The 23,336-nt window shown below is 41.1% G+C and overlaps 1 pseudogene; it reads right to left on the bottom strand.

Moving 5' to 3' along the window:
• Positions 1-343: 343 nt before the first annotated feature.
• The window catches only part of LOC101133093 (cubilin-like), a 48,319-nt pseudogene continuing 25,326 nt past the window's right edge, over positions 344-23,336 (bottom strand).

The raw sequence follows: 23,336 nt of genomic DNA, 5'->3' as shown, positions 1-23,336 counted from the left end.
ATGGAGTCTTGCTCTGTCACTTTTTGTGATGGAGTCTTGGCTCACTGCAACCTCCACCTCCCAGGTTCAAGCAATTCTCCTGGTTCATCCTCTCAAGTAGTTTGGATTACAGGTGCCTGCCACCACACTCGACTGATTTTTGTATTTTTAGTAGAGACAGGGTTTCGCCATGTTGGCCAGGCTGGTCTCAAACTCCTGACCTCAGGTGATCCATCCACCTCAGCCTCCCAGAGTGGTGAGATTACAGGCATGAGCCACCATGCCCAACCTACAAATATTGATTCTATCCATGGTTTGGTGAAAACCATAAAAGTACAGCTTATTCTCCATGGCATTGGCAGGGGTCGTGTATAAAGATGACAAAGTCCTGTCTAGCATGCTGCAGAGGGAAAGTGCTGAGTGGACATGCTGAGTTACCCACTTAGCAGTCCCAAGGTAATTGCAATGTGGATGGATGCCATGCATAAGCAGCATGAAATTTTATGAAGATCTGATTTGAGGAAGCCACGAAGGGAGCTATGCTGGTATCCTAAAGTTGAAAAAAAAGTATCAAATTATATACTTCGCATATTTGAACCTTTTTCTAGAAATGTTAACCTAGTAAAAAAGTACCACATAAAGAAATTTTATAGAATTTACAGTGAACCTGCATATATTTCTTGAAGTAACCTTGCAAAGAATGAATGCAAATGCTTTACAAAGAAATATTTCTGGGCATGGGGAGTTAAGGGAAAATGGGGAAGGACTGCTAATGGGTACAGGGTTTCTTTTGGGGAGTAATGAAAGTGTCCGAAAATTGGCTGTGCTGATAATGGCCACACAACTCTGTGAATCTACTAAAAACCACTGAATTGTATACTTTAAGGAGGTGAATTGCATGGTATGTAAATTGTATGTATGTAAATGTATGGTATGTAAATTATACCTCAATAAAACTGTTATCGAAAAATTTGAACTTCTTATTCAAGTTCTTACTGCAAATTTAATTTTTCTTAAAGAAACATACGTAAGTGAAATGATCACACTAAGTAAAATATACTATTTTCATCCTCAATGTTTATAGCTTCCTCTTGGGATTTATTTTCATATACTTCTGTAGAACAGTGTGTGTTTGTCTGTGTGTTGAGGGGAATAGATGGGTCCCCATTTTCTCTCACTTTCTGTTCATTCATTTGGCAAATATTGATCAAGTCACTGCCATGCTGCAGGTATTGTTTTTAGTATTAGGGATATTAGAAAATGAGCAAAACAGGCAAAAAGCCCTGCTCTCATGATGCTCACATTACTGGGTTTTCCTGCCTCAGCCCCACCCCAAGTCATCAAAACACAGACTTATTTCCAAGATACTCACTAATTCAAGTGAGTATAGATTTTTTTCTGTAAGAGATATATCAAGGTATATGCAATATTTTTATTCCTATGCATGTCTACTTTTTACCTCCACTTTAATCTGCTTCCAAATTTCAACAACTTCTTTTATATTGACAAACTAGTATGGACAGTCAACAGAAGTTTTAGAATCTCCTTTGATTCTCCTTGTTTTTCCCATTATTCTTTCATTTGCTTGATGTTCATATTCTGTAGTTGCAAGGGATAGAGGATTTCCCTGTGAACAATGGTATTTACCATAACACAAAATATCTCCCAAATCAGGGGATGGTTTGTATTTATATTAGCAAAATAAGGAGCCACCTCTGTATGTAAATTGTATGTATATAAATGTATGTTTACATTTTACATACATATTTACATGCATATTTACATACATACAACAGTTGAATTGTATACTTAAGGAGTATACATAAAAAAGTATACAACTTTTGTATGTGAATATGCATGTAAATATGTATGTATGTAAAATGTAAAAGTATGTATGTAAATATTAACAAAATATTACAACTTACAAAAAGTTACATACTTACAAAAAGTTGTAAGTATGTAAATATTAGCAAAATAAGAGCTACCTCTCTATGTAAATTGACTGTTTTATACTTACGTTTTACTTTTTTAAATTTATGTTTAACATTTATAAAGTGTTAAATCAGTGGTACCTTTAAGGAAAAAAACAATTACACATGAAATTATATCTAAATTTATAAAAGAAAATGTAAAACTGGGAAAATACTGTAAACACCAACAGTTTAAAAAATTGATGTATCTCACTATATATTACAGCTTAACACGGCATTGGATTAAATGGCAATCACTTCTCTCAGTGACTCAGTTTTCTTTTATCTGCAAAGTCCAGGATATACTTGTTCTTTCCACCTTATGGGATTGTCACTGTGGGGATCAAATGGGGTTATATGTTTGCAAGCCACTGAAAACCATGCCCACACAAAAAAAAAAAAAACCTGTCAATATAAAGTCATGATATTGTTAAAATTGTCTCTTTTCCTCCCTTTTGAAATGTTTGTAAATTTCAATTCAATGTCTAAGAGCTGGTTAGCTTCTAAATCTGATGTGTGGCACGTTTACTGGGGTCTCTGTCTGTGGGCCTTCTGTGCAACCCCATAATACAGTATCTCCTGGTCCTGCGATCACCATTTCTCACCAAGTAATGTAACTCCGTGTATAAAGATATCACTAACAAAAAGTTTACTAAGTGTTGTCTGTAGTTGCAAAAAGTTCAAGAGACCTAAATGTCCACTTAGAGGGGCTTCGTTAAATAAATTAGGCTGCACTTATGCAATGGAATACTCTCCAAAAACTAAATACGATGCACCAGTGTTTTTATTAATATAAGATATTAATGATGTATTGGTAAGTGGAAAAAACACAACATCAAACAGTAAAAAATATGCATGTAAAATATATGCAAATCTATTCAAAGAAAGGTGTTAAGAATATATGAGAATGCTAGGGTGTCAGAAAAATTAGTCTATTTTCTGATACTTCTGAAAATAGCATTTATCAATTTTATAAATAGTATATTTTAAAAACCATCTAGATTTCCAGCTGATATAATTCTCTGTCTAGTTTGATTACAAAGCCTAAGTGATTAAAGAGCAGAAAAATTAGAAACAGATACCCACTTGCCAGCAGCCACTTTTCCCTTACTTACTCTCTTGTTTTTTTGAGACAGAGTCTGGCTCTGTCGCCCAGGCTGGAGTGCAGTGGTGCAATCTCGGGTCACTGCAACCTCCACCTTCTGGGCTCAAGCGATTCTCCTGCCTCAGCCTACTGAGTAGCTGGGATTATAGGCGTGTGCCACTATGCTGGCTAATTTTTGTATTTTTAGTAGAGATGGGGTTTCCCTATGTTGGCCAGGCTGATCTTAAACTCCTGACCTCAAGTGATCCAACTGCCTGGGCCTCCCAAAGTGTTGGGATTACAGGTGTGAGCCCATACTCTCTTTAAGTATCTACTTGCACATAAAATGAGAGGACCGTAAGCACAGATGCCTGCAATATTGAATCAACATCAGATTCTGAGTTGTTGTTTGTAAAGCCCTGATATGAGCTTTACAAAAACAAACTATCAGTCACCATTTCTTCAAAGAATTCCTGCAATTTTCAGCAAGAAGTAGATAAAATAGAGCCAGGTGTCCAAATGTTCTATAGTTTTATTTATGCAGAAATAAACATGGGTATTCAACCCTAGGCGGTGCACTGACGTCACAGAGGGAGCTTTTAAAAAACAGCATGCTGTGGCTCCTCCCCGGGAAATCCTGATTCAATAGGTTTCGGTGGGACCTGGAAGTCTAATGTAAGTAACTCCACAGGTGATTCTGACGCAGAGCTGATTTTGGTGACTATTAATAGTAATTTAATGCAATGCCCACCAGATGGCACTCATGCTCCGAGAATAGAAAGGCAAGTCGGAAAACTGCTCAATTTGTTAAAGGCTGTGCTTTGTACTCTGCTTGTGTCTGCCTTTAAAAGCCTACACCAGGCCGGGTGCGGTGGCTCACGCCTGTAATCCCAGCACTTTGGGAAGCCAAGGTGGGCGGATCACCTGAGGTCAGGAGTTCAAGACCAGCCTGGGCAACATGGCGAAATCCCGTCTCTACTAGAAGTACAAAAATTAGCCGGGCCTGGTGGCAGGCCCCTGTAATCCCAGCTACTCACGAGGCTGAGGCAGGAGAATTGCTTGAACCTGGGAGGCGGAGGTTGCAGTAAGCTGAGGTTGTGCCCCTGCACTCCAGCCTGGGTGACAAGAGCGAGACTCTGTCTCAAAAAAAAAAAAAAAAAAAAAAAAAGTCTACATTAAGTGACTCATTGTCTAAACATAACAAATGGGAATATAAAATGTTTGTTCTACTCACGCCTCTGCAGTATGGTCCATAGGATGGAGAGCTGACGTTGGGCCCATCGTAGAGTGTGAGATAGTTCTGGACACAGTCTCCTGGATCGTCAATGCTGATGAAGGAAAAGTTGAGAGTGAGAAGCCTTCCAGCAGGAGCTACCAGTGCCCACTCGCAGTGCGTGTTGTTTGGATAGGTGCCTGGATAGCCAGGGCTGGTGAACGAGCCTCTGTCTCCATAAACAGTTCCACCACATCCTGCAAGGAAAACAGGACAGGAAGTTTGATTCAACAATGTATAAGCCATCCAGTCTGGCTTGTTAGGCAATAAGACTTTATTTTCTTAAGGTGCTGAGACTCTGCAAGAATAATAGAGGCAGAAACCGCTTTTCCTGTTCCTCTTCTTTGGGCTACACCCTTTCTCCTCACTTCCCCTCTCTTCCCATCGCCACCACCACCTCTTCCATCCTCAACACACATGCCTTTGCCTGCATATCACGATCCAAGGACAACTTCCTCCAGGACTGTACTTTGAAAATCGGGGGTTGACAGCAGAATGGAAAACAAACAAACAAAAACAAAACAAAACAAACAAACAAAAACTTGATAAAGTAACTGTGGGAGAAAATCAAGTTGTTGCCTCTGTGCTTTCGATGGTGCGGAGATCTTTGCTTACCCTGGGTTGATGCCAGTGATGTGAGTGAAGTAAAATTAGAAGGAAAATTCAGCACTAAACCAAGAGGAAGTGTGTGATTGTAGGTGGTGGCAGGAATGACTTCATTATAAAAGTGACTTTACCACCCTAATAACTGACATACTTAAGGTCGAATACTTCAAGTTTTGGTGTTAATTTGTTAATCTGTATATGAAGGCTGTCATGATTTAGACTACATATAGACTACATATCTGTGGAGATCCAGATCGCCTCCAGGACAGGAAGAAGCTGGCTGGGTCTCTGACCACCGAGGTCTAGTCCCATCTGCACCTCAGTCTAGCAGAGCATTTTGGGCAACTCATTAATCTTGGTGGGTTTTTTTTTGAGATGGAGTCTTGCTCTGTCACGCAGGCTGGAGTGCTGTGGTGTGATCTCAGGTCACTACGGCCTCCGTCTCCCAGGTTCAAGTGATTCTCCAGTCTCAGCCTCCCAAGTAGCTGGGATTACAGGCATGCACTACCATGTCCAGTTAATTTTTGTATTTTTAGTGGAGACAGGGTTTCACCATGTGGTCCAGGCTGGTGTGGAACTCCTGACCTCAGGTGATCCAGCTGTCTTGGCCTCCCAGGGATTATAGGTGTGAGACACCACACCCAGCCTAATCTTGGTGTTTTATTTCCTCGTCGATAAAATTTGAGCATTGGAAGTCATCTTTCTCTTCCTTTGGGTGCCAAAATTCCATTACCCACGATTATCTTAATAGAACTATTTTCTTAAGGTATTTAAAGTGATTTCTGTTTATCTTTTTTTATTTGGAAGGTATGTTGGTATTTCAGGACATTTCATAAAGGTATTTCTCCTCTCTTGCATTAAATGTATTGACATGACTTAAATTTTCTTTAGCTGTTTGAAAAGTGGCCAACCAAAAATATGAGAGGATAATTACTACCCTAAAAAAGCAATTTCTCTCCAGGACTGCCAACAAATGTCAGGGCCTGTGAGAAGCACAACCATTCATATATATGCCAGAATGTGTTCATAAGTTGGATTTTTGGTAAATATTTTTCCTTAAATTCTCAAAGAACTTCCTTGATGGTCAAACCAAAAGTCAAAAAGTCTAACAAAATTGAATTTACAAAGGAATTTTTAAATCTTCATACCTTATATGTGCTTCATATATGAATATATATTATTTTATAAACAGAAATAATGAATAAATGTAGAATTTAAAGTAATCAGGCCAGGTGTGGTGGCTCATGCCTGTAATCCCAGCACTTTGGGAGGCCGACACGGGTAGATCACCTGAGGTCAGGAGCTCAAGACCAGCCTGGCCAACATGGCAGAACCCCATCTCTACTAAAAATACAAAATTAGCTGGGCATGGTGGTGTGCAACTGTAATCTCAGCTACTAGGGAGGCTGAGGTGGGAGAATCACTTGAACCTAGGAGGTGGAGGTTGCAGTGAGCTGAGATCGTGGCACTGCACTCCAGCCTGGGCGACAGAGCAAGACTCTGTCTCAACAACAACAACAAAATAATTTGTACCTTCATTGTTAAAAATCTCTATTCTTAACATGAATTAATCAGGTACACAGGTAGCTAAAAAATATAACGTTACTTTGCCTTTTTCTATTAGACACCTTATGTTTTATTCACCTACACTGCTTTCCCGTACAAAGTGCAAATGTCTTACCAGAGGGTGATGAGATCCAGAAGATTTCATATCCACGATCTGAAATTACACTATTACTCTTAAATCATAGGTATAGTTCATTATTTTGAGAGAAGACAGGGTTTGGCAGCAGAGTTCCACAGTACTTGCCAAGTAATGGTGAATTGCTGTTACTTCCATTTCTCACCTTTAGGAAGGAGTCATTCATTATTAAACTTACACTTTCTTCTCCAGTGTATATACATTACACTGTGAGACAATTTGAATGATGACACTTTTTGGAAAAGCTTTGTCTTTTTATATACATAAGAATGAAGGGTTTTCTGAAAATACATGCAGAAGTCATCTTCACTTGCAAAGGGGAAAAATGTTCCATGTGTAGATCAAAAAGCATTTGTATTATATTCAGAAATATCTGTTAACCTGTGGCAATTAAAACATCAGTCTGCTTTTTTATATAATAGTTTGTGCTATGATCCTGCAGCCTTTGCTTTTGGGGAAACATTTGGAAGAATGTAGGTAAAGTGAATTTTTAAAGGGTGGGGATGGGTGGGGGCAATGTTGCCTGCCCTGTTTCCAGCCAACTATTATACATTTTTCATAGTGTGTGTGTGTGTGTGTGTGTGTGTGTGTGTGTATGTATGCACGCGCACACGGGTTTCCCATTGAAAATTACTTGGCTGTAAAGGGGCTATGAAAAAAATACAATGCAAAGTATAATAAAGTTCAGAACAAAAGGAATTTCTGTATGGGTGAAGGACAGAATTATAAATCTATACAACTTCTGACTGTTGTTAAACATGTTTTAAAAACACATTCTGAGGCCTTGTTGCTTTTTTGTTTCAACTCCTCATTTTTGAATAGACACATATAAAAACAGGAAATGAGTTGGTGTTTTGAGGGAAGAGAGAACCACACTGTGAATTCAACCACTTTCTGTCCCCCAGCCTGGCTCCTACCCTGCGTTCACAACCAGCCCTGCTTCCAGGAGGGCTCTCGACGCTTCTGAAGGAAACGTTACACAGGCAATGTGTGTTGGAAACAGCCTGACATGTAGAAATGCTGATTTTACTGATCTATGTATTCAAAATATCGGAAGTTCCTCTCTTCCCTTTGTAATTCCATGATTTAAAATTTGGTTAATTGCTGGTATCTTAAGTCACAGAGTTAAGACAGTCTAATCTTGCTGGGCTGTGTTGATCAGGTGAGATTCCTTTTAGGTCTATGTAGTAGCCCATGGGAGAGAATAATGCCTTTCTAGTGCTGCAGGGATTATTCTGCTAAGTGTTTAAATAAAGTAGACTTGCCATGACAGAGTAGCCAGTTATCCACTAGTAGATAGGAGGGCTGCCATATTTAAGACCTGCCAGCACCATACTCTTGAGTTTGGGTGTTTTCACCTAGGGGTCCTCTTTTAAAATGGCATTGCTCTGAGAGGAGCAGTGAGATACTAATTTTCACGGACACTGCCAACAACTTGTCTTATTCACTTTCGTCTCCTAGGAGGAATGGGGCCACCGAGAGCAGCAGGCATCCCTGGGACATCAGAGGATCCTGGAAGGGGAGGTGAAGGCATGAAAACAATAGCAGATTCCAGGCATGGTCTAGAGCTCGGCCCTCACTTGGTAGTAACACAGAATCCTCAGTCAGACATTTCTGTTCCTATGGCAGTTCACGAGAATGGAATGCTGAGGCTTCCTGGTACAGCTGCCAATAAACTATGCCCACAATCTTCCCACTGAGAGCCAGAAGGAGCTACATTTTACAGGCCTAAGCTGTGGTTTCCTTTCTTTGCTTATGGGACAGGAAGTTTCAGATCCATTCTACGGAGTAATGAAGGACAGCGAGGAGGAAGAGTTCTTACTGTCCATGGCTGGAAAGCAAGGCTTTGCTTCCCAGCATCTATCAGGCAAATGGCAAATGTTGACTCTGATCAATAATGGTCCATTCAAGCTGGAGTGAGTTAAGAGTTAGTTGCACTGTGACTCCAACCTAACGGGATTATTCCGTCTTTCCTCCAGATCCCACTCGCCTCATTCTTTCTGCTTTACACTTCATATAAATATACGGATCTCCATAGTGAGGGAGGTACATAGGTCCAAGTTGAGTAACCTGACCGGCACAAAGAATACTGTATTTGTCTCTTCATTTCCTCCCTGCTACATACATCTTTTGGTTTCCTGTCATGGGAATATTCCTTTAGAAAAGGCATGAGCTTCCTCTGAGTGTTATTTATGGCACTACATGTTAAGGCTATTGATTAATAAAGGATTTAGATGAATTCCAAAGGGGAGAGCTTTCCAAGATGATAAAACTGCATCAGGAATCATGTTGAAGCTAAACCCATAGGCAAAGACCATGTGCCAGAACACCCTTCCTCACCAGGCTGGGCAGAAGGTGACAGCAGCCCTAGAAGCCAAATCAGATGAGGTGGGTTGCAGGCGAGAAAAGATGTTTTGTTGGGAACAAAGGCTGCAGCTACCAAGAAACTAGCAGCTGAACAGAAGCCCACTGGAAAGAATCCTCCCACAGAAGGAAAGAAGCCTGCTGCATACACCAGTACATTTGTTTATGTTACAAAGATCAAATCATCTTGGGCAGCTTATTTTGAATGAAACAAAAAATACAACTCCAGATCAGGTGTAGAGGAACAAGCAAACTTTTTGGAAACCTTACTGAAGCCTCTTATATGGTGAAACAAAGCCAGTTTAGAGAGCATCGGGATGAGGTTTAGATTTAAATTCCACTCTCAGAGGAATTCAGCATCCTTATCCTTTTGAGTCTCAGGTTCCACCTGAGTTTATTTCCTAAGGATGAATGCATTTTCAACAGAGCTTGCAAAGGTCACAACCGCATGAGCTCTGGGGGTTTTCTGGCAAAACACAGGTGCTGAGTTCCACACACTGGGTCCACATCAGATGAGTCTTATTCAGACCGTTTCCTGCCTATGAGCAATGATATTCATGTTCCATCTCATATGCTCAATGCAGGTGATGTGGCAGAAAGAGCACAGAGGGAGCTCACCAGGGGCTCTGGAAGACCCCAAAGGTTCAGGCCCACAAGGGGCATGGCTCTGCCTGCTCCAGGTGCAAGGGGGGCTTCTCTCTCAGTGTGTCCTGGGGTGGGAGTGGGGGGTGAATGGGTGGAGAATGGGCAAACAGCAAAGTCACTTCTGTGTCCAAATTAGAGCTCTGGAGTTGTGGTGGAAAAAGGACAGACCACACCTCCTGCAACAAGGGAGCACTTATTCAAGGCAACACTTGTCTTTAGAGGATGTTGACGATGCCCCAAACTTACTGTAGCTGTCAGGGAAATTAGGTGAGCTATTTAGTATCATTCAGTTTCATTTTACAGAATCAGCATGTTGTTCTTAGACTTTCCTCTGATCCTGTTAGGTCTCAACTTACATATTGCCCTCTTAAAGAAGCTTTCTAGTTCCCAGACTGAGTTAGGAACCCCTACCCCTGCTGGACTCAGTTAGTCCTTTCCACATTGTGCTGTAATTGGCTATACGCCATCTGTCCTTTCCACCAGACTAGGAGTCTTCCGAGGGCCCTGAGGTTCCCAGTTTCTGGTGTTTGGACTGGTGCTCTGTAAATGTTTAGGGAATGAAAGGGTAATGAATAAATTAATGAAACAAGTAAGAATCATAGAGCATTAGAAGCACTAAAGAAAAGGTGTAAAATCCATCATCATTTAAATGATATTCAAATGCATATTACCTCCAAGAAATCGTTTCTGCATTTAATTGACTTCTCAATGCCAAACAAATGAAAAAAGAGGGTGTGGTTGTGGGGGGCTGTGAGAGTAATGGTGCAATCCGTGTCACTGTCGTAGTTATCTGGCCATCCAGTACTCCTCAGGTTGCCAAATGCCTTGTGATAGTCTCTGTTGCAATCTTAGAAGAAAAATATGCATAATTAATGTATGCATTCCGGTGTTCAGTGCTCTTTCAACTTCACAGGAATAATTCAAAAAGATCATTACATGTGAACAAACTTTAGAAAAAAGTAATCCAGCTTCTTCGTTTACCTTTGAGATAATTGAGACCCGGAGCAGTGAAGTGAATTTCAAGCAGCACACACAGATGCGATGCAGCAGCTTGTTCACACAAATACCCCTACAGGAAGCATGACACAGGAGCCTTCTCCTTTAAAGATGAATACTCAAGGATCCTTTGAACTTTTCTGATCACATTGAGGTGAACTGGCTAGCATTCAGACTCTCTTTTAGACAAGGACACTACCTCCAAGACAGAGTTTTGTGCAAGGATTTTAAATCCATTTGTGAGTTATTTGTGGGAAATCGTTCTTTACCTTTGTTTTTTTGTAAAAAAAAATCTAAAGTACTTTTGTTTGTTTAACCAAAGGCAGCTTTCATTTGAATCAATTCAAAATAAATATCAAACTGTTCTGTGAAAATAAACTTCTCAGTGATAGTAATCAGGTAACTCTTTTAAGGCTTTTTGATTTTTACAAAAATAATTTTCTTTTTTTTTTAAATTTGTCTAAGATGTACTTTTCATTATTTTAATTAATGTATAATAGTTGTACACATTTTGGGGATACACATGATATTTTGATAAACATATACAATTTGTAATGATCAAATCAGTGTAAGTAGTATATCTGTCACCTCAAAACTTTATCTTTTCTTTATGTTAGGAATATCCCAATTCCTCTCTTCTAGTTATTTTGAAATATACAAGAAGTTATTTTGAATTATAGTCTCCCTAATATACTATCAAATACTAGAACTTATTCCTTCTATTTAACTATATTTCATATGCATTAACCAATATCTTTTCTTCCTTCTCCCCATCTCCTCAGCCTCTTGTAACCACTAATTTTTATATATATGACACACTAATTCAATTTTTTCTACTTGTTTAATTTTATATATTACAAATGTGTCACATCAATTGCTTAAAAAGAAAATCCTCAATCATTTGTTGAAATATTATGTATTTTTAAATACATTGCTTTTTCAAGATTGTCAAAAATCTGTTCTCAATATATGTATTGGTTTATATTTGGACTCTATTTTCTTTTGATCCATTTAACTGATCACATACCAAAGCTCTGCTGTGGCCATTACAACTCTATGATTGTTCTTTAAATCAGATGGAGTTAGCCCTCCAATTTTCTTCTTCATTATACAGGCATTTTGGTTATGCTAGTTCATGTTAATTTTAGAATCAGCTGACCATTTTCTACCAACAATGCATGCTGAAATTTTGAGTCAAACTGCATTGAATTCATAGATCAAATGAGGGGAAATGAACATCTCAACAATATTCTTACACATGTACAAACAATATCTTTCCAGTTATTAGGCCTGCAGTATGTTCTCTGTGAAATATGCTCTAATTTTTAGTCATATTCATATTTATGGATTTTATACACGACATTATTGTAAATGGTATTCCTTTTACATTTAAATTCTGCCATGCAATTGCATAAATACAATTTATTTTTGCATATTGATCTTATATCCTGCTAGAAACAAATGCTTTTCGGATTCAGGTTTGATCGGCCAGTGGCAATATCTTTGGAAACTTGCATATTTACCAGGCATGAAGAATCTTTCTCATTTCAATTGGAGCTTTATCACCAGCCCAAGGGAGAGGAAAGTCCTAATGCATATCAAGTTCTGAGGTTGGGAAGAGTTGTACTTTATAGATAAATGCATGTGAAATGTTCCGTATGTTTGCCAATAAGTTTTCATTAAGATTACTCATGCAGTTATAAGGCTGCCCATTTGCACTTGTGTTTAGCTGCAATACTATAGTTGCAAAATTTAGAAGCCAATATTCTCCTTTAGTTTAAAATTTAATATTCGAGAATTTACTCCAGCATTATGTACTGCCAGAAACTTTGGGATGATATGCAATGATATGTCCAGCAAATATGAGTTTGTACCTGATCTGTATTAGTTTTATTTCTGATGTGATCTATTATAAAATGAGACCTTCAAGAGCTTTAAAATAATTAATAATGGCATGCTGAGGAGATTAGTTTGTGGGATATTCAGTAGCCATAGGAAACAGTAGTTCCTACTCTGTATCTCAAGTGAGAGTCCACTCTTCAGTATATCAGCTTCAAGACTCTGATCTGCAGTGGAATTTGCAGCCCCCTGCTGTGTCAGCTTCATTACTTCAAGGGAGGGTGAATGCCTTCAGTTCCTTAGGTCACAACTGACACATGTAGCACATTTTGGTACCTCTTCTGTTACTGACCTTTATGCCCACTCATGTCAGGCTTGCTCACCTGAGTGATTGACAAGATCACATTCCCAATGCATCAGATCACTCTTTCTTTTTACAGCTGGCCAGGACACAGTCAGTATCTACTGATACCTTGAATACCTTGGCTGTGTTAACTGTTTTGACCCAACATGGAGTGAAGATGTTGGTTGTACCTTGAGATGCTGACATCTGGCTGAAGTCCAGGGTCACTGGCCCAGGACAGGTCATTCAGGTGTATTCCTGTCCCAAATGTCCTGTCGGGGGTGCTGAGATTTCTCCCAGGATGCAGCAAATCCCTTTCCTTAGACGGGCCCTTGGCTTACACCATTCATGCCCCAGGATCCCTCTCTGTGGGACATTGGTGGAAAATGAGTCTGTTCTGAAGAAGTCCTCTTATGGTTCCCCCTGTCATTAGGAGCAATGTCTTCACCTAAACTCCACCTTGTGAAAATACTAAAAACCTCTGAAATATAAACATTAAATGGGTAAATTGTATGATATGAGGATTATATTTTGATAAAGCTCTTGTAAATATATATATATATTTCTCATAAATAAATATGTATATTCAGTGTGGTTAAGTGGGTAAATTAACAAAATAACTGGTATATTTTTAAAATCAACTACATAGATGTTGAAGAAAATGCTAGCATTCTAAGCATCTTGGTTAGTATTGTATTCTCTTTACCTCTTTAGAAACCAACTTTAGTAATTTGCTAAATTGGGCCTGGGTTCTAGTTAAGAGATGGGTGTGGTTTTTGTTAACAAATCCTTATTTACTCACGGGAGTCAATTCTAGAAATAATTGTAATTATTCTAGGAATAATTGTAATGATGGCAGCTTTTCTTAATAAAAGATGAAGTTCTAGGGCTCACCTGCTATCTGATAGGTGAAATTCATTCTAGAATTTCTGTTTAAAACTCCAGATTTGAAAATGACAATTGCAGTACTCATAGAAGAATAAAACACTGGCACAGCCGAAGCATTTCTGCCACAGAACTGAATTCTTGAATTTCCATGACTCTGAAATGAAATGGAAGCCAAGTCATGTTAGATTTATTTTAGAAGAGAACAGCATAACAGAAATTAAACTGCCTATAAAAGTATGGCTTAAATATTTGATCGTGGAAACTAGCTCTGTTGTTGGAAGTGCTCTGCAAGAAGACTCACATTGGCCTTGGAACTGATACAAGTCGCACCTTCCCAGAGGGGAGGGAGGAGGGGAGGCAAAGTTTCTGCTGAAACCACAGACACTTCCCTGCTGAAAACAAGACCCCTCCCCTCTGATGTGACTTCCTAGTCGAGGCCTGTGCCATTGTTCTGAGCACCACTGGGCTGTTTGAGAGTTCACTGGATTTCTCCTCCTGGGGCTTTTGCCAGTCCTGAGCTCCATGAGACTAACAACCATCATCGCCCTGATCCAGCCCTTGCTACCCCTTAGCAAATCTAATCAGAGCCTTTGGTTCCACTGTACATCCCCAAGCCAGCCAGGGCCTGTAATGAGGTGCCGGTTCCCCTTTGTAACACTTGGGCGGCCCTCATTACCTCTCAAAAGCCTGGAGTAAATGCAGTTGAATTCCCATCAGTTCTTGCATAAAAACAAGTTGTACCAAAGTCAGGGTATTTGCAGCTTCCCTGTCACAAGTATGTCTCTAATATCTGCAGTCCTTAGGAACCTACTGAAAGACCCAACCCACCTCTGCTTGCAAACTCCTCTTACTGCTCAGGACTTCCACTCCTCCTCCCAACCATCTCCTGCTCTTGGTCCTTGTCTAACTTTGCTGTATCCTGTGAACTTTAACTGCACGGTCAATCATTCTCTGTATACATCCCCCGCCTTTCCACTTTGTAGCCTTAGCAAAACCTGTTTCTCCACCAGCCTCCTGGTAGAGGCCACTCTTTTCCCATGCTCCACAGTTCATTGAGTAGGAAGGGTGTGGGGTCAGCCTAGGGGGAAGGAAGGGATGCTCCACGTTCCTCACTGCAGCTTCCATCCTTGCCTCAAAGCTGGTTCACCTTTGAGGGTCTCTACGTCTGGTCAAATATATTCTCACCATTGTCATCACTCTCACTTACTTTTCTCCTGGTTACTTCCCAGCATTTATGAAAGACTTGAGGTGTCTCAGCTCATAGTAATCTCCTGCCCCCAATTTCCTTTCTGAACCCTTAGAGGTTTCAGTGTTTATACAGACAAGCCATTAAACACCCTCACTTTATATTTCTTAACACCAGTGACTTCCATCTCTGTGTCTCCGTTCATTCCCAATGCCAGGTAGCTACTGTACATCCTCTATAACAGCCCTATACATCATTCCTTCATGATCTTCCAATTAGACCTTCTCTGTCTATTCTTGGATACCCTGAGAATCCCAGTCTCTCCCAGCTCATCCGTCAATGTTTGTCTTTCCTCCCTACCTACCCAGTCTGAAACCCTTGATTGTTTCCTGTATTCATTCAGTTGAAAACATTATTCAGTCATGACAAACACTGGGTCTTACTCACAGCCACTCCAGCTGCTGTTATGTTCCAGCTGGTGCCCAGTGCTCTGTAAGTGGGACTCTGTGCCCCGCTGAGTGGTCCACCATGATCCTCATTGTCTTAGCTTCATGAAGCAGGGGGAAAAGTCTTCACCCAAAGGACCTTGTTCCACTTGGCTCTAAGTCCTTCCAGTAAGGGTACCACTGGGTAATAGGGATTTTGTCCTGAAAACCATTACCAACAGAATGATGATAATGTAGCATCTTGTCCATCTTGAGAGCTTAGGAGCTCATCTCAGCGTCTATGCTTTGCACAAAACTGAGCAAGTCCAGGGCCTATTCAGCTGCCAGCACATCTCACACCTCTCCACATTGGAGTCAGACAAACGGGACTTTTCTCTCCCCAGCAAGACCAGGTGAGAAGCAGGGGACCCCAGATTTATAATGAAGAGGACCCTGAAAACTCAGAAGACAACAAATGGGACTCTACTATTCCAGCACATGGGGCTTGAACATGACATTCTTGGAATGAACTGGGGAGGGTTAGTTGCTCCCCCGACTGCAGAAAGACAATCCAGGTATTCTCAGATGTTCTCCCTGGTATCCATCCTCAGTTCACGGCCTCTCCCTTTACATATTTTTCCCTGGATAATCTTATTCTTCTCATTATTTCAATTACTTATCATGATAATGATGATGCACAAAATCTTTGGGCCTTAGGTCAACATCCCACTTTGGGTCCAACTGTCTCCTCAACATCTTATTCCAGAGGAAATTCAGACTCAGCATTTTGTAAAGCTCAAAATGGCTTTCTTTCTTTTTTTCCTTTTTTTTTTTTTTGAGACGGAGTCTGGCTCTGTCACCCAGGCTGGAGTGCAGTGGCGCGATTGGGTTCACGCCATTCTCCTGCCTCAGCCTCCCGAGTAGCTGGGACTACAGGCGCCTGCCACCGCGCCCGGCTAATTTTTTTTTTGTATTTTTAGTAGAGACGGGGTTTCATCGTGTTAGCCAGGATGGTCTCAATCTCTTGACCTTATGATCCACCTGCCTCGGCCTCCCAGAGTGCTGGGATTACAGGCGTGAGCCACCGTGCCCAGCCTCTTTGTTTTTGTTGTTGTTGTTGTTGTTGAGACAAAGTCTTGCTCTGTCGCCCAGTCTGGAGTGCAGTGGCACAATCTTGGCTCACTGCAACGTCCACATCCCAGGTTCAAGCGATTCTCCTGCCTCAGCCTCCCGAGTAGCTGGGGTTATAGGCACACACCACTGAACCCGGCTAATTTTTTGTATTTTTAGTGGAGATAGGGTTTCGCCACATTGGCCAGGCTGGTCTTGAACTCCTGACCTCAGGTCACCTGCCTCGGCCTCCCAAAGTGCTAGGATTACAGGCATGAGCCACCGCACCCGGCCCTTTTCTTTTTATCTCTCTTATATTACCATGAATACAGACCTCTGAAACTGGTGCCAAACAGCCTCTTCACTGATTCTCTTGTGTTCTGTATTGACCCTTTCAATTCAGCCTATACATAAATCCTACTAACTATATGTATTTCTCCAAGCATGGTCCATGGAGCTCTGGTATTGGCACCAAAACACCAGAGATGTTTGTCAAAAAGTCAGATAAATGGGTGTTATAACTCAGTCTCTGAGGGTGTGCCAGGGAGGATGCACTTTTAAGATGCATCTTAACGCATTCTTAGGCACACAAAGCTTTGAGAGCTCTGGACCTACAGGACCAAGTACAAGTTTCTCGACACACCTGATTCGAGGGCTTTGTGTACAGATGAAAAACACATTAAGCTGGAAGTAACTTAGAAAATTATTTAATCATGGACTCATTATTTCAAGTGTTTTGCAAAAGCTAGTGAAAAGATGCGACTGTCATTCATCCTGTAATTGTTACCTGTGGTGAGTCCTGAAGCTGTAAGTAATTCTGCATGCAGTCTTATGAGCTCAGCTGTTAACACCCACACAGTTATCTTGACCTGCTGATGTGGAGGGGTGTCAATGACCCAAGTACAGATGGAAAATGGGACATCTGGGTCTGATGAATTGGGTGATGAAATATTTTGTGGGGTCCAAGTTGCATTGTATGTTCCACCACAAGGCACTGGGAAGAAAAAGCAACACAGGAGACAATTTATTCATGTCTCATCTCAGGCAGTCTTTAAAATTCTGTCTTCCTCATCTCTCACCCCAGAGGAGCTATATTTTCATCATTCCATTAAGAATTGGGGGTTTATATCCTTGACTAAAAATTGTATCAAATTTTGTACCACAGATTAAACATAGAGTAATTAACATGGTGTTTAGTAACTGACATTGAGTTTAGATAGTAATTGACATTGAGTTTAGTAATTAACATTGAAATTTCAATATAATAAGCAGGGCATTCTTTTCAGTGCCTAAATACATGTGTATTTCATAACATATAAAAATGCTTCTATTTACTCACTGTCCATGATGGTGTATGTAGCATTAAATCCTTCCCTTTCTAATGTTAAGTCACTGACAAATTGAACCATAAGGAAGTTACCAGAAGACATAAAAGGAGCAGGTACAGTGGAACCACAAAACGTTCCAGCCAAGTTGGCATTTTCACTAACCCCATGGGATAACTGAAAAGAAAAACAATTCATTACTTCTCCATTATTTACAAAAAAGTTGCATCTTTCACACTAAATTGGATGTGAAGTCGCAATAGGTCATGATTAAACATTTTTACATTGATGTTCTTAGAGGTGGTCTTAATTAAGGAACAGAATTATAATTGGATTGATTATATTATGACTTTCAGTAAAAACCTGGTATGATGCCTAACATTTTTTTCCTCTTTGGGAAAGTAACCTATGATTTTAAAAAGAATGTGTCATGAGAGTCCGCTCACCCACTGCTACCTTAACCACTGCACCCACTAACACTCTGGCCCTAGTTGCTCTGATCTTTTGCCTTGATGATCACTGGAGACTCCCACGAAGCCCCTGATTCTGCTCTTGTTCCTCTTAGTCTATTCTCAAAATGTCATCGAGAGGGATACTGTTAAAATGTAAGTCAGACCAGGTCATCGCTCTGCTGAAACCCTCCTAACTGCCCATCCACTCAATAGAACAACCAAAGCCATCACAATGGCCTTCTCTCCTCCTATCCCACCCCTGACCTTTCTGATCTAATTTCTTATTGTCTCCACTTTGTTCATTTTGCTTCTTGAGCCAAACCAGGCATGCTCCTGCTTCTTGGGTATGGCATTTGCTGCTCCCTTTGCCTGGAATGCTCTTCCCTGTATATCCACATCGTTTGTCCTCCTACATTTCTTCAGGTCTTTACTCAGACATCCCCAAATTGGCCGGCGTGATGGTACATGCCTGTAATCCCAGCTAGTCAGGAGACTGAGGCAGGATAATCGTTTGAATCTAGGAGGTGGAGGTTACAGTGAGCTGAGATCGTTTCACTGCACTCCAGCCTGAGTGATGGAGCAAGACTGTCTCCAAAAAAAAAAAAAAAGATAGCCCCAACTCAATAAGGCCTTCCTTGTGTAAACTCTCCCAACATTCCCATCTCCTTTCCTGCTTGACTTTTCTCCACAGCAAGTATTACCTTCTTCTACATACTACATATTTAACTTTTTTTTTTTTTTTGAGACAAGGTCTCACTCTGTTGTCCAGGCTGGAGTGCAGTGCTACAATCATAGCTCACTGCCGCCTTGAACTTCTGGGCTCAAGTGATCCTCCCACCTCAGCCTCCTAAGTACTGGGACTACAGGTGCATGCCACTATGCATAGCTAATAAAAAAATTTTAGAGATGTGGTCTTGTTATGTTGCCCAGGCTAACTTGTTTATTTCATTGTATTTCCCGCTGAAGAGAATACAAGTTCCATGAATGCACAGATTTCTGTTCTGCTCACTGCCATGTTCCCAGTTTTTAGGTGTCTGCACATGAGAGGCACTCAATAAATATCTAATAAATAAATAAACAAGTGCTTTGATTCCTCTCTTCCACAAGCCCTCCCAAAACTGTTCTCCCTGAGGCTTTTTTACCTCAATGTTTCAAGCCTACAACTTCAGTCATCTCTGATTCCTCTCTCTCTCTTCACTCCACATCCACTCCATTCTACCTTCAAAACATATCTCAGAGGGCTCCATCTCCAGGTGACCACCATTGTTCTTCACCTGTTCCCACTGAAACATCTTCTTAATAGACCTAATTCCGGAGCAGCCATAGTGTTCTCCACTGAATTGCCTGCATGTCTGCAAACTCCAATGAGATGCTGCTCGTGCTCTGACTAAATGCTCCGGCAGATCCCCGTTGCACCTAAAGTAAAATTCCAGCTCCTTCCCACGGTCTGCAAGCCCCAGCTGCTCTGGCCTGTGCCTCCTTCCCAGGCCGCCCGCACCTCACTGCTGGTTGCACTTCCTTCATCCCAGGAGGACTCCTGCCCATGGCCCTGCTCCTGCAGCTCTTCCTGCCAGGAGACGTCTTTCCTCAGCTGAAGCTGAACCCGCACAGCTAAGGACTCCCTGTCATGGGCCCTCACCTCACATGTCACCTCCTCAGAGAAGCCCGTGCTATCGAATGTTGCCCTCCCCCAGCATCATCCTGTTTTATTTTCCTATTATAATCAAAACCGATCTTATTTATTGTTTATTTGCTTTGTCCGGTCTCTTTCCCAACAAGGATGTAAGTCCCACGGGTGGGGAGACGGAGACTGTCTGACTTCTTCACTGTGGTGTCGCCAGCACCCAGAACAATTCACAGCCATGGCAGCCTTCTAGAAACATCCTTTGAAATAGTGGGTGCTTGGATTTCTCTCAAACACATAACTAGAAAACATTTGTTTTCTTCTGAGTAATCTTCATTATATTTCTTTTTCTTTTTTTTTTTTTTTTTTTTTTTTGAGACGGAGTCTCCCTCTTTCTCCAGGCCGGACTTGCAGTGGCGCTATCTCGGCTCACTGCAAGCTCCGCCTCCCGGGTTCACGCCATTCTCCTGCCTCAGCCTCCCGAGTAGCTGGGACTGCAGGAGCCCGCCACCGCGCCTGGCTAATTTTTTTTGTATTTTTACTAGAGACGGGGTTTCACCGTGTTAGCCAGGATGATCTCGATCTGCTGACCTCGTGATCCGCAGTGCCCCTTTTCTGTTTCTTTTTTTTTTCTTTTTTTTTTTTTTTTTTTTGATACGGAGTTTCGCTCTTGTCACACAGGCTGGAGTGCAATGGCGTGATATTGGCTCACTGCAACCTCTGCCTCTGGGATTACAGGCGTGAGCCACCGCGCCCCGCCCTATTGTATTTCTAAATGAGTATCTGTGTGTATCTAACTCCAAATATTAAATTCATAACAGAGCTATGATTTGCTCAAGGCCACAGAACAGCCATGATCATGACCACTGACATTATCTTAAAGTGCTAGAATTATATAAGACAGAAACGGCTAAAACCAGTAATTTCAAAAGAAAAAGAAATGCACCACTAGATGGCACTGTCTTTCCAACTTAAATATGATTTTAGTTAATTCAGAATCCGAAGAAGCTCGAGTTTTCTAATCTTCACCCCCTTGTTTCACGGAACAGCACATTTGCCAAGTTTTAGATCATGCACTTTTTCTGGTAAGCAAGTTAAAATTTCATGATAATCATTGCTGTCTTTATGATCACGTTTATATTAGCAAGCATTTTTTTTTTTTGACATGGAGTCTCGCCCTGTTGCCCAAGCAACAGGCGTGATGCGATGGCGTGATCTTGCCTTAGCTCACTGCAACCTCCGCCTCCTGAGTTCAAATGATTCTCTAGCCTCAGCCTCCCAAGGGATTACAGGCGCCCGCCACCACACCGAGCTGATTTTTGTATTTTTAGTAGAGACGGGGTTTCACCATGTTGGCCAGGCTGGTCTCCAACTCCAGACCTCGTGATCCGCTCGCCTCGGCCTCCCAAAGTGCTGAGATTACAGGCATGAGCCACCGCTCCCGGCCGCAAGCATTTTTATTCTGGGACTTGTGTGCCAGGCCTCTGTGCTGGGTCCTGTGCATACAAGGATGTATAAAGCCCTTTCTAGACCTTCAAGACATAGACCTCCTCATGAACAAAGGAGAGTAAAGGTCTATAAATTAAATATATATACTTGTGTGTATATGCACATACACTATATATGTATACATACAAATATATGTGTGTACATAAATTATATACAAAATAGAGAAAAGTAAGTGCCACAATAAAAGAATGGAAGTGTATCATGAGAATCCACATGATGGAGACAGACATTTGGATTGGCCCTTAAATGTAAGTAGAGACCTTCCAGACCTACAAAAGAGGAAGGGTATCCCAGCCAGACAGACATGAGTGCCAGGCCACGGAAGTGTGAAACGCATGGCATGTGTCAACAACTTCTGACCCCCTTCATTGGGCCTGGAGGCTAGGGTGAGAGAACAGGAGAAATGACGAAGTCCAACAAACAAGGCTGTGAAGTTCCATACATTTCATGCCAAGGAGTTTGGATCTGATCCTACATGATGTAAGCTCAGATTTGGGCTTTAAATGGATAACTGGTAAATGTGAAAGAAGGTATGAGGCAGAAGCCAGGGCTAGATGGAAGGAAATGACACATGTGCCTGGCCCCAAGCTGGCATTGGGTTAGTTCATTCACTACCACAGTAAGATTTCTCCTAAGTGCGTTGAAATAGCTTTTGGCCTCGGGATAACTGACATAAGAGGCTCTAGACTCCTGTGTGTCAAACCCAAGATCTGTATCTGCTCTCTTATTCTCTGATAACACTAAGTCTCCACTAAAGACTTTTGCCAGGTTGCCCTACAGTGCTTTGCAGGGGGTGCCCTATACAATGATGAGGAGAGGGAATCATATATAAACTGGGATATAAATGGTGTCTTTAGGATCTACACCATCATACGCAGCTATGGGCTGCATTCTGGGAGCATACATTTCCTAGCACAACCGCGTTGGATCTGGAGCTTGAATTACGTTTTAAGTCTTGTGGATGTGGGTAAGTGCTGAGAAGAATGTTATATTTTCTCAACTTTTAGAACTCTGATAGTTTTAGAATCTGCTAAAGGTCTCGAAGGCATTGTACAAATAATTTAGTGGCAGGCAGGCTCTGCTACAACCACGGCAAGATCCCACACTTCACCCAGCTATTGACTTGAGCAGTCAGAGAAACTAGGAAAGAAAATTTTTGGATTTTACTTCCTAAGAACTTTTAATGCACAAGGGCAATAGGCTTTGATATTGGACTATAATTCTTTTCAAATTTAATACTTTTATATATTAATATCCTTAGGACTTTATCTTTTAATATTTCCCTGCAAGTTTGATCACAGGAGGATTTTGATATTCTTACTTGGAGTATCTTAGAGTATCTTCATGAATTCTTTGATCTTATTGCAGAATGTCTGATGGGGTCTTCTGGGCAACATGCCAGGGCATAATTTAGTATGGGTAGAAGAATAGAGAGTGGCTTTTCAGTTTTGGGGCTAAACTCTGACTCATTTCAGAATCTTCTGGGGAAGAAAAGTTATATTAGTCCCAGTTGCCTCAGAAAAAAGCCACAAAGAAGCAATGATTAGAATCAGCTCTACAAGTGCAGCAGTTTTCCTAGTATTGTTTTCTAAAATCTCAATGTTCTTTTCTAGTTGTTGGAGCAATGTCTAGAATATAGTATGTATGCTAATTAACATTGATTGAATGAAAGAATAAATGAATAGTAGGTGCAACCTCATATGGATAGGAACGTGATACCTTCCATAGACTGCTGATCCTCTCCCCAAAGATGGACCACCCCTCCTCAGCTCCAGTGTCTGACACAGACTGAATGGTTAAGCCCAGCGCGTTAAATCAGACCTTCTCAATGAGGTCAATACCACTCCGTAGAGAGTGTTTTGCACAATAGTGGTGGTTTTTGGGTCATCACTATAATTTGGGGCTATAACTGGCATTTAGTAATTCATGGTACAGTTTTGCAAAGTGAGAACTTATGTCCCACATAACTTTTGAATGTCCTGTCTGACATTTGTGTAAACAAAACTTTTTGTAATT

This window comes from Gorilla gorilla, chromosome 8 (genome assembly GCF_029281585.2).
Source record: "Gorilla gorilla gorilla isolate KB3781 chromosome 8, NHGRI_mGorGor1-v2.1_pri, whole genome shotgun sequence".
Classification (NCBI taxonomy): Eukaryota; Metazoa; Chordata; class Mammalia; order Primates; family Hominidae; genus Gorilla; species Gorilla gorilla.
This window is presented reverse-complemented; position numbering and strand designations above follow the sequence as displayed.